The following is a 10,557-nucleotide window of genomic DNA, read 5'->3' as shown; positions in this document are numbered from 1 at the left end:
TGACTCGATGCATGTGAGTCTGAGTGAACTCCAGGAGTTGGTGATGGACAGGGAGGCCTGGTGTGCTGCGATTCATGGGGCCGCAAAGAGTCAGACATGACTGAGTGACTGATCTGATCTAATCTTCCAAAGAAATCCCAGGGCTGATCTCCTTCAGCATGGACTGGTTGGATCTCCTTGCAGTCCAAGGGACTCTCAAGAGTCTTCTCCAACACCACAGTTCAAAAGCATCAATTCTTCGGCACTCAGCCTTCTTCACAGTCCAACTCTCACATCCATACATGAAAAACCATAGGAAAAACCATAGGCTTGACTAGATGGATCTTTATTGGCAAAGTAATGTCTCTGCTTTTGAATATGCTATCTAGGTTGGTCATAACTTTCCTTCCAAGGAGTAAGCATCTTTTAATTTCATGGCTGCAATCACCATCTGCAGTGATTTTGGAGCCCAGAAAAATAAAGTCTGACACTGTTTCCACTGTTTCCCCATCTATTTGCCATGAAGTGATGGGACCGGATGCCATGATCTTCATTTTCTGAATGTTGAGCTTTAAGCCAACTTTTTCAGTCTCCACTTTCACTTTCATCAAGAGGCTTTTGAGTTCCTCTTCACTTTCTGCCATAAGGGTGGTGTCATCTGCGTATCTGAGGTTATTGAGATTTCTCCCGGCAGTATTGATTCCAGCTTATGCTTCCTCCAGCCCAGCGTTTCTCATGATGTACTCTGCATAGAAGTTAAATAAGCAGAGTAACAATATACAGCCTTGACGAACTCCTTTTCCTATTTAGAACCAGTCTGTTGTTCCATGTCTAGTTCTAACTGTTGCTTCCTGACCTGCATACAGATTTCTAATTTATGTTTATTATGCACAGATTCCATTGGGCTTCATAGATCTAAAAGGTTACATTTTTCATTAAATTTAGAAAATTTGAACTTTTTTTTGTCTCTTCCTTCTTTATTCCACTTCAGAGACTTTAATTACACATATACTAGGCTGCCTAAAATTGTCCTACAGATTACTGACACTTTATTCCGTTTTTTAAATATTATTTTTTTCTGCAATTTATTTTGGATAGTTTCTGTGTCTTTGGCCTTAAATTCACTCATCATTTCTTGTACAATATCTGATCTACTATTAATCCCATCCAGTGTATTTCTTAAAAATCTTAAACATCATAGTTTTAGATTTCTAGGTCATTCAGTTTTCCACTTAACATTCTCAATTTTCTTCTGGTTTCCTGAATATAAAGAATACAGTTATAATTACAATTTTAATGTCCTTGTTTATCAGTTCAAGCATTTATATCATCTGGTGGTCAGTTTGGAGTGACTAATTTTTCTCTTTGCCATGGGTTGTATTTTCTTCCTTCTTTGTATGTCTATTTAATATCTTATTAAATGGTAGATATTGTGATGTTTACATTTTGGGGTGTTGGATATTTTACATTGCTTTAATATTCTTGGGATGTATTTTTTCTGGGGGTGCATTTAAATTGCATGGAAGTCTTTTGGTCCTGTCAGGCCTTGCTTTCAAGCTTTGTTCTGTAGGACCAGAGCAACATTCATTCTAGGTTTAATTTTGTCCATTACTGAGGTCACACTAATATTTTGTGTGTTCTGTGCTTCATGCCGTGAATTATGAGGTTTTCCAGTATGGCTGGTGGGAAAGGGAGCAGTCTCTGCCTTGTGTGAACTTCAGGTATCACTCCCTCTGATTCTTAGGGCTTTCTTTATCCTGGCCTCATATGCATTTGGTAATCATTAGCCAAAGACTGAAGGATGACTTGCTGTAGATTTATAGAACCCTCTGCGTGTGCGAGTATTTTTCTCCCCCTTACAATGTTCTGAAAACTAGCTATGTTGGCTTTTCTGGTCTCCCAGTTGTTTCTTCAACTCAGGGAGACTATGAGGTTCCACTGGGTTCCTCCTCACTGTACTGTAGCCTGGATGAGTAGTAAGCTGGGACAATAGTAAAGCTTAATGCAGTTTTTACTGTCTCTCAATGGGCACTAAGCAATGTCCCATGCATTTGAAACTGATGTTGTAAGGCGTTCCCTGGTGGCCCAGCCAAATAATAATAAAACCAAAGTGATGTTACATATAATTTGCCCCTAGTTTTTAACTTGTTTTTAGTAGAGTAGTAAATCTGGTTTCTGTTACTCCATCTTTACAGAATGTGAAAGTCCAATACCATATTGTTTTAATGAGTTTTAAGTTTTACATCAATGTCATCATTTCTAAATTTCATGCAACTTTAAGTCATGAAATCTAGCAGTACAAGTCTCTCGACCATATTCTTTGTTTTCCATATTGTTTTTGGCTATTTTGAATTCTTTGCACATCCATGTAATTGTTAAAATTGTGTCATCAAATTCTACCATAAAAATCCTTGACAGAAAATGCATAAATGTATAGATTAATTTGCAGGAAATTTCCATGTTAACAACATTAAGTTTTCCAAACTATGAAGTCAGTGTATCTGTTCACTTAGTTATATGTCTTTAAGCTTATATCAGCACTGTTTTGTAGTTTCCATTGTAGAGATTTTAGTTTTCTTTCATTAAATTTCTGGCCAAGCATATCATACTTTTGATGCTATTATAAATGGTATTTTATATTTCAGTTTTCATTGTTCTGTTGATAGTATATAAAACTGATTTTTATATCATATACTGCAAACTTGGTAAGTGCATTTGTAACTTCTAATATTTAAAAAAAAATTATTTTCATTTTTCTATATACCTTCTCATGTCATCCATGAATTATGTCTTAACTTCTTTAGTTCTTGGGCTTGAAGATGAGATTTTTAATTAAACTTTAAGTGTTTTGCTATTGTTTCTTTAAATATTTTTTCTGCCTAATTCTTTATATCTTCTCATATAGGATTCAAATAACATATATGTTTACTAATTTAATATTTTCCTATAGGATGCTGATCCGTTGATCACCTTTTCCCCAATCTTTTATTCCTTGTTTACTTTTGTTTGGATAATTACTATTGACATATCTTTATGTTCACCAATGGTTTCTTCTGCTTTTCTTCTATCTGATGTTAAAATACTCTGATAAATTTTTGTTTCTTACTCTATTTTGCTGTTGTTTAGTCACTGGGTCATATCCGACTCTTTTGTGATCCTATGGACTGTAGCCCTCCACGTTCTTCTGCCCATGGGGTTCTCTAGGCAATAATTCTGGATTGGGTTGTCATTTTCTTCTCCAGGAGATTTTCCAGATCCAGAGATCAAACCCGGGTCTCCCGCATTGCAGGTGGAACCCTTACTGCTAAGTCACCAGGGAAGCCTTCTTATACTATACTTTTAGTACAAAAATATCAGTTTGATTCTCTGTTCCCTGTTATTCTCCTAGAAGCATTCATATCTTCAGCCATTCGTTCCATCTTATACTATGCATGTTTTAACAGTTTTATAATATTTATCTTAAAGTTCTTGATGACTAATGATGTCCTTTGAACTATTTGTGATTTTGTTTCTGTTGATTAATTTTCTTCCTGATAATGAGTCACATTTTCTTACTTCTTCATATCTCTTCACATGACAATATGACATGTGGAATGTCTAAAAGAAAAATGGATTTAAAATTTTTATATCTTTATCTCAAACTTTCAAAGTGTGCAATTCCTTTCTTTCACTGCACGCCTAAGCTGAGGGGCTGCTCTCTGATTCCAACACAACCTGAACTGAACTTAAAAAAAAAAAAAGAAATTTCTAACAGCACTTTTAGATTCCCAGCAAAAACTGAGAGGAAGGTACAGAGATTTTTCCATATATCCCTTACCTCCACACAATGCATAAACTCCTTTATAATTAACAGCTCCCAGCAGAGTGGTATATTTGTTACAACTAATAAAATGACTCTGACATATCAAAGCCACCCAAAGTCCATACCTCACATATCTAACATCCGTAGTTTACCTTAGGGTTCTTGGTGTTGTACAGTCTATGGTGCTGGATAAAGCATATAATGACTTGAATCTATCATTATAGTATCATACAGAATATTTTCACTGACCTAAAAATCTCCCACCATCCAAAACATTTTCATTAGATTGTGTTCACCACTGGTTTCAAATGGTATTGTGGAGACTGTAATTTGCCCTTTAGCCTAACTCCCAAATTTTAGAGCAGTAGCCACAGAAGGCTATCCTTTGATCTTTCCAGGATTTGGGCTGGGAGTGATTTGGGTTCTAGCCTTAGTTGACTTTGGTTTGATTTTGTGTTATACTTCAGCAAGTCCTAGAATCTGAGTGTAGCGGTATTATACAAACACTGTTTTCCACCCATTGCTAGTTTTGACACTTTTTATGCCCTTCCCTTATCAACATTTCTAGAGAAGAGGGTTGTTAAGATAAAATATTTATTCTTGCATTTGGGTCTTTTCCAGATAACATTGTATACTGCTACCCATTTTGTTATTTAAAATACATCTGATTTTTCCTTGTAAAATCTTTCCATCTAAGGTATGCCTCTCCTCTGCACATCTGCACTTGTATCAAACACTTACCTCTAGGCACTGAAGCATCTGCAAAGGCCCGTCTATGAATATTTCATCTTTCTTTGATATTATTTATGGACTTTGAATCAACTAGTCTTTAATAGCATTGTAGAAAAGTGTGTTTTATATTTTATTAGTTTTTTTCTTTTTAACACAAATGCTATGATCTTCCTTATCCTACAGATGTCAGTTACTTTAGCAGATAAACTGAAAACTAAAGAAAGTCTCTTATAAAGTAGTGACTCTTACATCTCTTGCATTGGCAGGTGGGTTCTTTACCACTAACACCACCTGGGAAGACCTCAAAAGCCACATCTGCCTTTATTTAATTTTTCCAGTGAATCTGGCTGCATCCTAGAGTAATGTCTTTCCATAAGATGTTCCTTCATCTTTCAAAGCCCCTGACACCTACTTCATGTAGTTAGCTCCTAGTCATTTTAAAATTCTCAGTGACAATATAGCTTTCTCATGTTAATTTTCCAGGTCAGGTCAGGTTCCCTTACTGTGGATCCTCAGAGCTTCCTGGATTTTTCCCTCTTAGCACTTTCTAAGTTTATAATTATATAATTGTATGAGTATTTGTGTATTTATATTTCTTGATACTTAGACGATAAGCTTCAAAGGGTGAAGTCCATGCTTTATCAGCTTAATAATATATTCCTTATGCACAGTTTTTTTTTATACGTTTGCTTATTACATGTAAAATTTGGGAGAATACAATTCAGCCTATAACTTTTTTTTCCATAAGAAGAGCTCATTAAATAACTATTTGTTGAATTAATGAACACATGAATGCATGTTACCTGATATAACATAATTCAAGTGAGTACCAGACTCATTACTTGCCTCTGAACACAGTCTGGTGTGTGTACATCCCTCTTATGATGAATAATTCAGAAACAAGGAATAGTGCACTTGATTGTTGTCTTCTGGTAGAGTGGTGTTCAGAATTTTCACGTGTGACTTCGGAGCTTACTTTGTCTAGTATACCACCTGTACATGGAAGAAACTGAAATGAGGTATGTGTATGGCTAGGGGAAAAGGAATACAAATACATTCACTTCCACTTCCCATAATATTTATTGTAAAAACACATTCATTGTGTTTTTTTTAAATCACAAATGGTTTTTTAAAATCACTTTCAATAATCAACATTGCACCAGATATATCCCAAATTAAATTAGGTAGTCTTTAAATGTGCTTCTGTGATAATGTGCAATTTCTGTTTTCACAGCATTTAAAACTTAGATGTAGTTTCCTCTTTACTTGTAAGTCTTTTTTTCATGTAGGATATATAAATCTTAAAGCATTATACATTATTCATTAGTTATTTCCAGTGCTTGAACAAATATCTGGTTCACAGTAGACTGTCAATAAAACCTTGATAATAAATGATAAAGCTATCTAGCTGCTCCTAGATGTACATATGAAAGAAATTTTAATTAGGTCCTTACAATATCCATTTATATCCATTCCTTGGTTTTATCCCATTCTTGTTCATATGCTAACTTCTTTTGCAGGCTTCTGGAGGTGGACTCTGGCATTAGAAGTTGAAGTCTTACTGCTCTCATTCCCAAGTCCAGGGGAAGAGAAAGGTCCTCTTCTGTAGTAGCCACCACAAACCTGCTATTCATATTGAATTATCTCCAGTCACATGTCTGCAGCTAAGCTAACCACTGAGATTGGTGGTTTAGTTGCTAAGTCCTGTCCGACGCTTATGATCCCATAGACTGAAGCCCACCAGGCTCTTCTGTCCATGGGATTCTCCAGACAAGAATACTGGAGTGGACTGCCATTTCCTTCTCTAGAACCACTATGGCCAGTGTCATAAACTAACCCACTTACTTCCCAGGTGCTTACCCAACCTGCAAGGACTGAAAATGGAAGGTGTTGATTCCAAATGAAAACTGTAACTCAGTGGTAAAGAATCAGCCTGCCAACGCAGAAGATGCAAGAGACATGGGTTCAATCCCTGTGTCAGGAAGATCCCCTGGAAAAGGAAATGGCGACCCACTCCAATACTCTTGCCTGGGAAATCCCATGGACAGAGAAGCCTGGTGGGCTACAGTTCATAAGGTCACAAAGAGTCAGACATGACTAAGTGACTAAACAACGACATTGTAGGTACTAGGGAGATAGAAGAGACCAAACAGAATTTCTGATCTTTTGACTCTTATATTTGAGTGGGGAAAGACTGATAAGTTAAGAAATAGATGTATAGTATACCAGATAGATATAACTATTATAGAGAAAAATACAGCTGAATGAGAGGTAGCGGATAGGCTCTTGGGCAGAGGATTTACTGTTTACTAACGTAGCCTGGAATAGATACTCTCATTAAGATATCTGAAGTGAGGATCCATTTATGCAGCTGTTTGAATGAAGAGGAACAGTCCAGAAAGGAAAAAAAGATCAAGATCATGACCTAGAAGTATGTTTGTTGGATTTGAAGAAAGAATCAAATCCTCTGAGCCTAGAGCAGAGAGAATAATAAAGGAGGTAAGAGATGATATAGATTTGGTAGAAAAAAGACAAGTAGGGTCTTACAAACTGAAATAAAGATGTTGGTTTTTCTCCTGGTGAGATAGAAGCCAATGGAAGATTTTGGGGAAAGGAATGACATGCTTTGATTTGGGTATTAAAAAGAGTAATTCTTGCAGTTCGGTAAATCATAGACTATGGATAGATAAAGGAGTAGATAGATCAATTTAGAGACTACTAAAATAATCCAGGCAAGAGCTCATCCTGACAAATGACACCTTTGTGTAGAGTGTTATCTGTAGAGGTGTGGAGAAGTGGCCTGATATGGGATATATTTTGAAAGCTGAGCTCAAAAGGACTTGCTGACAGACATGAGCTGTGTGAGTAAAAAGAGGAGTTATGGATGACTCCAAGGTTCTTTCCCCGACCAACTGGAAAAAAATGACATTGTTTTTTACTGAGATCAGCAATAAATAATGTACAAAATGAAGTCTTTTGGGAGGAGATTAGGAACCCCATTTTAGAAATGATGATTTTGACAAGCTTCCCTGGTGGCTCAATGGTAAAGAATCCCCCAGCAATAAAGGAGAGGCAAGACATGTGGGTTGGATTGTTGGGTTGGAAAGATATCCTGGAGAAGGAAATGGTAATCCACTCCAGTATTCTTTCCTGGAAAATCCATTCAACAAAAAAGCCTGGTGGTCTACAGTCCATGGGGTTGCAAAGAGTTGGACATGACTTAGCAACTAAAGAGTAAATGAAAAGCAAAACTAGCAATTTGACTGGAGGTTTAAAGTGGGTTGTTGGCTATATTAGTCCAGACTCCAAGCCAGAGTATTGGGTAGAGTTAAAAGCTGAAAAGCAGATGTGTCATCTGCATATAGATGTTAGTTAAACCAGGGAACTGGATAAGGCCCCTTAGTGGGTGAATATAGATGGGAAAGAGAAGAGGATTGAGAACTGTGACCCAGAAACTCTGTCAGATGGCAAATTGATGGAAGATGAATTGACAGGGGATATCACAAAGGATTAGCTTACATGGTAAGAGGAGAAACAAGAAAATATGGTGTCTAAAATTCTAAATAATGAGAAATCATTCAGAGGGTGAGAGTTATTTCGATGGGCCAAATATTTCTGATAGATCCAGTAATATAAGGATGGAGAACTGACCATTGGATTGAGTGATGTGTATTGTTATTCAGTTGCTAAGTTTTGTCTGACTCTTTGCAATCCCATGGACTGTAGCATGCAAGGCTTCCTAGTTCTTCACCATCTCCTGGAGTTTGCTCAAACTCATGTCCATTGCGTTGGTGATACCATCCAGCTATCTCATTCTTCTGTCACTCCCTTCTCCTCCTGCCCTCAATCTATCCCAGCATCAGGGTCTTTTGCAGTGTGTTGGCTCTCTGCATCAGGAGGCCAAAATATTGTAGCTTCAGCTTCAATCCTTCCAGTGAATATTCAGGGTTGATTTCATTTAGGATTGACTGGTTTAATCTTCTTGCTGTCCAACGGGATCTCAAGAGTCTTCTCCAGCACCACAATTTGAAAACATCACTTCTTTAGTGTGCAGTCTTCTTTATGGTCTAATTCTCACATTCATACATGACTACTGGAAAAACCATAACTTTGACTATACAAACTTTTATCAGCAAAGTGATGTCTCTGCTTTTTAATATGCTGTCTAGTTTTGTCATAGCTTTTCTTCCAAGGAGCAAGTGTCTTTTAATTTAGTGGCTGCAGTCACTGTCTGTGGTGATTTTGGAGCCCAAGAAAAGAAAATCTGTTACTGCTTCCACTTTTCCTCCATCTATTTGCCATGAAGTGATGGGACTGGATGGTAATGAAAAAGAAATAATAGATCAGTATACTCAATGAATAAATGAATGATTCAGTAGAATTGTGGAAATAAAATCACATTTGCAGGGATTTAAGGAAGCCATTGGCCTGGAGGGGAGAAGGCAATGGCACACTACTCCAGTACTCTTGCCTGGAAAATCCCATGGACTGAGGAGCCTGGTGGGTTGCGAAGAGTTGGACATGACTGAGCGACTTCACTTTTACTTTTCACTTTCCTGCATTGGAGAAGGAAATGGCAACCCACTCCAGTGTTCTTGCCTGGAGAATCCCAGGGATGGCGGAGCCTGGTGGGCTGCCATCTATGGGGTTCCACAGAGTCGGACACGACTGAAGTGACTTAGCACTTAGCAGCAGCATTGGCCTGGAGGAGGGAATGCCAACTCTAATACTACAATATTCTTACCTGGAGAATCCCATGTACAGAGGAGCTTGGCAGGCTCTAGTCCATTGGGTTGCAAAGAGTTGGACATGACTGAGAACACATGCATACAAGAGAGGAATGGGTGGGAAGGATTCAGATAATGTATATAGACTACATTTTCTTTTTTTGTTTGTTTTACAAAATTGGAAAAAAGCACTAAGCTTAAAAGCAAATAATTCTCCTGAGATACTTTGAACTGTGATTAAATGTGGAATCTTTGAATACTTTTTAAATGTGGAAAATAAAGGATGTAGTATTAAAATAGCAAAAAAAAAATACAGACCACATTTTCAAGTATTTTTTTTTTTGGAAAGAGGAGCAGATATTTTTGGTAGTTAGAGAAGAAAGAAGTGTCATGAGAAGAATCTTTTTATTAGATGGTCAAAATAATGTGCTTTCTGCTTATAGATGTAATCCTGTAAAAAAAGAAAGTTTCATGATTACAAAGAGGGGAATAACTGATAGAATGTTGCTCTTGAAAAGAAATCAGGCAATGGGATAGATCCAAGCAGTTGGCATTAGATAAAAATATGGATAGTTTCTCTGTGATAATATGCAAAAAAGACAAAGCAGGAATATGGGCACAGATGTATGGGAGTGGGTGGATGTGTACTTGGGAGCCTGGAAGCTTTATTATTTGTACTGATGTAGGAAACATAAACTTTAAGTGATAATGAGGATGGGATAATACAGGCTAGAGGCTGTAGGAAAGAGAAAAAGGTATGGGATTGGTAGCTGAGACAATGGGGGAATAACTTGCCCCAGAAATTAATAGCAATATTGTTAGGTGTCTGTCAGAGTACTGTTGGTTCATACATAAATCCAATAGCATGGTTGTGTATTTTATTCCAGGCACTTTCAGCTAGGAAAACTCAGGCACAGAACGGGTACAAAGTTGGATTTATCCAAAAGGCGTTTTTCAAGTACTAAGAATGTAGATATTAGTGGAGAAAGGTAGGTGGTTGCAAATCAATAGTTATAATAGTGGTCCACAGAATAAGTCAAGGGGAAGGTGAAGAAAGTGAAGACCGGCTAGGTTTGGAACAAAGAAACACGTATTTTGGAAAGAGTGGCAACACACTGACTTACTGGGCTTTGCATCCAATGTTATGTAAAGTTTGACAATGGACTGACACACGCACAAATGTCATATCAAATCTGAATACCTCTAAATTATATTAAAATATAATTCTGTGTAACAAAAAATATATTAAAATATAATTGTAATAACTTACAACAATTGAAAATAGGAATGAAACTTAAATTTGTTCATTTATTTATT

This window comes from Bison bison, unplaced genomic scaffold (genome assembly GCF_000754665.1).
Source record: "Bison bison bison isolate TAMUID 2011002044 unplaced genomic scaffold, Bison_UMD1.0 scf7180017864464, whole genome shotgun sequence".
Classification (NCBI taxonomy): domain Eukaryota; kingdom Metazoa; phylum Chordata; class Mammalia; order Artiodactyla; family Bovidae; genus Bison; species Bison bison.
The sequence above is the reverse complement of the archived record's forward strand: the minus strand, read 5'-3'. Positions refer to the sequence as shown.